Source organism: Cyprinus carpio, chromosome A15 (genome assembly GCF_018340385.1).
Source record: "Cyprinus carpio isolate SPL01 chromosome A15, ASM1834038v1, whole genome shotgun sequence".
Taxonomy (NCBI): Eukaryota; Metazoa; Chordata; class Actinopteri; order Cypriniformes; family Cyprinidae; genus Cyprinus; species Cyprinus carpio.
The window spans coordinates 562,824-568,823 of NC_056586.1; the positions used below are offsets into that span (position 1 = coordinate 562,824).

At 38.5% G+C, this 6,000-nt stretch overlaps 2 pseudogenes; both read right to left on the reverse strand.

The window, feature by feature from the left end:
- Positions 1-1,562, reverse strand: part of LOC109054626 — a 178,199-nt pseudogene extending 176,637 nt beyond the window's left edge.
- A 2,590-nt stretch (positions 1,563-4,152) lies between these two features.
- The window catches only part of LOC109063032, an 11,403-nt pseudogene continuing 9,555 nt past the window's right edge, over positions 4,153-6,000 (reverse strand).

Sequence of the window (6,000 nt, forward strand, 5' to 3'; positions counted from 1 at the left end):
GAGAGAACTGAGAGCTGTGTGTCTGTAGGCTAAAGATCTGACTCAACTCAGTACATTTGAGTACATTCACATGCATTATTCACACGCTGCATTTTGACATTTAGACACATCACAGCATTAGGAAATTAACAACATTTAAAGTCTTAAAATGTCAGTTATTGAATGAGATAATGAAGGAACAAATGGACTGACTAACCATTTGTTCACATTATTAACATAGAACAGAAATAATATTTCTAGTGTAAGGTACAGAGACTAAAGGAGACTCAAAGTGTATGACGATTGGTAAAAATATAAAGTAACAATTTGTGTGAAAAGAAATGATTAAAGAAGAGGGTGCGTAAACATAAAGGCAGCAAAATGAGTCTTTTACCCCACACTGTTGGGAATAAACGGGCTGGGACAGTGCAGATAGAGGCACATACAGCAGATAGATGGGATCTCATCGAGAGAGAGGAAGTACCTTACAAACAGCTCACAAGCCCCCAGCATCATGAAAACAACAGTAAAAGAACATTTCCACTACAGCGTTTCTGTGACTTTACAAAGAAAGAAAAAAATATGGAGAGACTGTTTACTCTGGTCAGAAGAGAGAAAGACATCAAATTTGCTATCATTCTCTCAAACAAATCTGAGATATAAATGTACACCGCATTTTGATGAATGTACATTTAATAATTCTAAATCCTTTCCTAAAGTTGGAAACACATCATCACACTCATGTTCATCATTCATAAACATAATAATTAGCGGTGTCACACATTAAGCATGCTACCCCCCCCCCCCCCCCCCCAAAAAAAACAAACAAACAAAGCAGAATTCAGAAGACACACATTGTGCACAAACGTTAATTGTTGATTGCTGTTGCAAAGCTACAAATGATATTATCAATTGTGACCAAAGAAATATATATATTAGCATATTTACACAATATAATACTTTATGACAAGTGCAAAGCAAACTGAATGGAACCGGCTAATTTAGACTAAACGTGCAACCTGCTATGCATTTTAAAATATTATAATAGTTCAAATTTAAAATCAGTTATGTTTATTTGACGTTTAGAAAGAAAGTAACAAATCATGTACGGAATTTCAAGCTCACATAAAATGTCAAAAAAAGCAGCTCTTATAATATTCAGGTTGACTTCCTAAGCTTGTAAATCAACATGTTCTGATGGAAAGCAGACTCGGGTTCGGGACCGAAGCATGCATGTTAAACACCGAGCGGAAAGTTCTGTTGCACCTCACAGCAATTAACATCAGTATGTTCATGCACAGAAAAGAGAACCAAATCCCCCTTTGACGTGTGACGTAATGGATCTGAACCGCTGCGGATCCCGGCGCCACCATGAACAGTCATGAACCGAACCGATCACTGCATCTTCACGCGTATAGTCGCTCAGAAACGCGGATGATTGCGCGAGGCTGCGGGTTTACCTGAGAGATGCCCGGAGCGTCCTCAGTCCTGTCCGACAGTCACACGCATGACATCACCGCTTCACCTCCGCGAGCGTCTGCAGGACAGCGCGTGAAGAGCGTCGCGTCCTGGGCTGCTTCCTCTCAGCCAATCAGAGGAGCGCGTCCGCGCGCAGCATCAGCATCAATCACGCGCGCGCGCTCCGCCGATCAGGCGCTACAGCGGGGCTAGTTGTCACAGGGTTTGCATCTCAGCTGCTGGGTTTCTCCGATTAATGATAACGGAATAATGTGTACAGCACAAGAGTCAACTCTGAACTAACGACGGTATGCAATTTCCACTGACCAAGACCACTGCATATCTTTCCTGTTTTTGTTTAACTGTTTTACACAATACATTTATCTGAAAACCCCTTAAACAGCCTGTGAGCTAATACTTTGTGGTTGACGACCTGTTTTGGTCCTACTTTATCTTAAATTCAAATTATATGAACTATTAACTTTTGCCTCCTAATCTGCTGCTTATTAATAGTTAGTAAGGTAGTTGTTAATTTTAGGTATGGGGTTTTGGATTAAGGGATCTAGAATATGGCCATGCAGAATACAGCATTAATATGTGCTTTATGAGCCACTATGTTAGTAATATGCACACTAATAAGCAACTAGTTAATAGTGAGAATTGATTCCTGTACTAAGATGTCTCTTAAATGCACAGGCCGGTTTTAGCCAGGGTTTTTTCTCCCTCCAGCAGGGAAGATGGATACTTCAGACTTAAAAAAAAAAAACAACAGAAAAGAAAAGAAAAATGTGCACATACTGAAACAACAAGGCTTACCAAATAAATAAAATAAAAATAAAAAACAGGACATGCACACATCTGTGCATTCAGCACAAGGAGCCCATATTCTCAGAGAGGATTTTTAATCAAACAGAAACATCAGAATGCATGCAAAATTTGTTGACAAACAAATGTGTCTCTATCAGCATTACTGGACAGTACTGCTCATTTGAGGACACTCCTGTAGGCCAGTGAAGACAGATGTGGACAGCAGTGATCCGGCATCTGCCCACACAACATCATGAGACACTGACAGCACGAGCTCCATCACACGCTCTCCTCTCTTGACTTCACGTCCAGCAGTCAGAGATCATACTGCATTAATGGCTGCAGGTGACAATGATGCTTTTTAAATAATGAAAACAGTGACTGAATATTTGCAAAGCAACACTGCAGCACGTGATGTTTCAGTTTGTGAGGTGATGAGTGATACCTGCACACCCAGTCTGGACAGAGAGCGGTTACACAGACCGAACGGAGACAGAGGCTTCAGATGATCGTCCACAGACGGCTGAGGGACATCCCTGAGACACCAACACAAGTCACGAGAAATCCATGCATCTGATATTTATTATCATAATGAGCAGCCAAACCCCCGCTGGCTGTCTGCAGTCAGAATCAGACCCCCGCTGGAGCGTCACTGGTTCAGACGCTCACAAACAGTACAAATGAACATCTTTGTACACATGCATCAACATATACAGACCTTCACATACAGCACTACAAACTGAACTGAGAAAAGCTTTCAAGAGACTGAAGCCTTATACAGCCAATTACAAATATGAACCTTACGAAACCTGCCAACGACATGATGGGACATAATCAGATAAGAAATAATATATTTACCTATTTGTTATTGTTTATGTTCCACTGTATTTTAAAGGAAAATGTAACATCTTCAAAAGTAATTGTGCAAAACACTGAAAAGTCATAAAAGCCACACATCTGAGACAAAGGCAAGTCAAAAAGACATTTAAAGACTCCTGATGATACTGTACGTAAAATCAATCTTGATCGTAGGGAAGCATGTATAAAAACTCAATATAAAGTCAACATATAATGCCATTCGCAATATTTATGAGTAAAACGGTTTGTCTTTTCAGCAGTGCACTGTAAAGAAAATGAGTTTTTGAAGTTGTAAACGAAACTGGATTACACTGAAATACAGTAAAATTACAAGAAAATACTGTTCCAGTCTTTCTTTTAAAATTTCACATTTAATTCAATGTGTTACGTGACGTTACTTAATTGTTTTGTGAAATTTACTAGCAATTTCTAAGTGAAAATTGTTGCTACAATTATCTAATTTCAATTTTTATTATTTATTACTTTTTTTTTTTTTCAGTGTAGAATATAGGTTATACAAATAAAGTCAATTTCATTTTTTGGGGACTAAAATCATTAAGGTAAAACCCACTACTGTGAAAACAAACCAGAATTATGATTAAAAAACAATAGTTATAAAAAACAAGCTAAGTTAAGAGACTTATGAGTCCAGCTAAAATCATCTAAATCTGTCGAGCAGGACCAGTGAAAGTGTCCTGGGACACACAGTGTCAGTTATAGGGGAACAGAGGGTATGTGGGGGGTTTTCGTTTATTTATAGTTTGTTTATTGATCTGTGGCTGACGGATGAGCTTCTAGACTCAGTACACTCACTGATGCTTCCCTGAGACAACACCTGAACCTCGTCAAGAAATGTGCAACATATTCTATCCCAAAATAACAACAACAACAACAAGAAAAAGATGCACTAAAGAGGTAGTACACACGAAAGTGAAAATGTTGTCATCATTTACTCAAAACATGTATGAGTTTCTTTCTTAAAAAAAATTCATGTAAATATTTAGAAGAATAATAGTTTCTGGTCCCCACTGACTTACGTAGTATTCTCTCTCTCTCTCTATCTTTTTGTTTTTGATTATCAATATTCTTCAAAATATCTTATTTTATGTTCCACAGAATAAAGGAACTCATACAGTAAATGATGACAGAAATTTGAGTTTTGGGGTGAACTATTCCAAACAAAACCTATTATAAGTCATTATTGTGACATTATCTCCATGATGATTAAACACATTTAACCCATTACTACAATAACACTGTGATTAAAATCATCTTATCCAGGCAGAATTTCATTTTTAAAATCATAATGAATTAAATCGCAGGTAATTACAAGTTAGTAAAACAACTACTACGATGAGGTATAATTAAAATTGCAATCTATAAAATCTATTATTTGTAATTTACCTTTTTTATATTACAGGTTTTTGTTTTTAACTGTAATGAAAATAACGTCAAGCTCATTTAGGACCATCTGTGATGTCCTGATGTTCTAGAGGAGCTCAGTGAAGGACTGTCAGAGAAAGTGGTCAGTGCAGAAAGGGCCGAGGGGAAGGAGATGGGCGTCAGACGCTCTTCACCTGAAACACAACACACCAGACACATGAACATCAACCACCCACAGAGACAGAAACACTCACGTCTGAGGAGAAACACTGTGTGAATAATGCTGATGCACTGATTTCAGAGAACATCAGTAATATACTAATATACACAAACATATTCATAAAGATCAACTATTAGAAAAAAACTATTATATTATTAGGAGAATGTTGCTGCAGATGTTTAGGAACAAGCCCATGGTGCCTTCAGATGCTTCCTACATAGCCAGCTCACCAGCTAAAGGCTAAAACATTAAATAGGGCTTGAAATGCAGTTTCAGATTTTCAGATTTAGTTTCTCAACATTAGTTAAAGGGATAGTTCACTGAAAAATGAAAATGACCCCATGATTTACCCTCAAGCCATCCTAGGTGTGTATGACTTTCTTCTTTCAGACGGATACAATCAGAGTTATATTAAATAATGTCTTGGCTCTTCCGAGCTTTATAATGGCAGTGAATGGGTGTTAAGATTTTGGAGTCCAAAAAGGTGCATTCATCCTTCATGAAAGTGCTCCACACGGCTCCTGTGGGTTAATAAAGGCCTCCTGAAGCGAAACAATGCGTTCGCATAAGAAACATATCCATATTTATAACTTTACAAACCATAATCTCTAGCTTCCGCTGACTGTGAGACGCACGTTCATGAGAGAGGGATGCAGGATGTACAGGTAGCGTAAGCTCCGGTGAGAAGTGATGCATGATTTTGATAAAAGCCAAGAGGAGACTGGTCTTCCTTTACGCTATGCATCATCCGCTGAACACCAGTCTCTCGCGAACGAGCGTGACACAGTCAGCGGAAGCTAGAGATTACTGTTTATAAAGTTATAAATATGGATACTTTTCTTACAAAAACACACTGATTCACTTCTGGAGGCCTTTATGAACACACAGGAGCCGTGTGGAGCACTTTGATGTACTTTTATTAGACTTCAAAATCTTAACACCCATTTACTCCCATTATAAAGCTTGGAAGAGCCTGGACATTTTTTAACATAACTCTGACTGCATTCGACTGAAAGAAGAAAGTCATACACACCTAGGATGGTGTGAGGATGAGCAAATCATGGGGTCATTTTTAAGTGTTTTGCATCCAATATTTGTACAAATGATAATTTTCTCATTTGCACTCTCGGTGAAGTCAATTTGAAGGGAGTTTCCTCCTGCAGGAACGAAAGTAAACGCCCACTGCTGTGATTGGCTGACTTCATCGTACTGTAGCCACGCCCACTTTCCAGCATGTGGTGTGTTTTGATACTTGAGATGGCAAGCGCTGTGATAGAGCCGTATGTGTTTGTGCC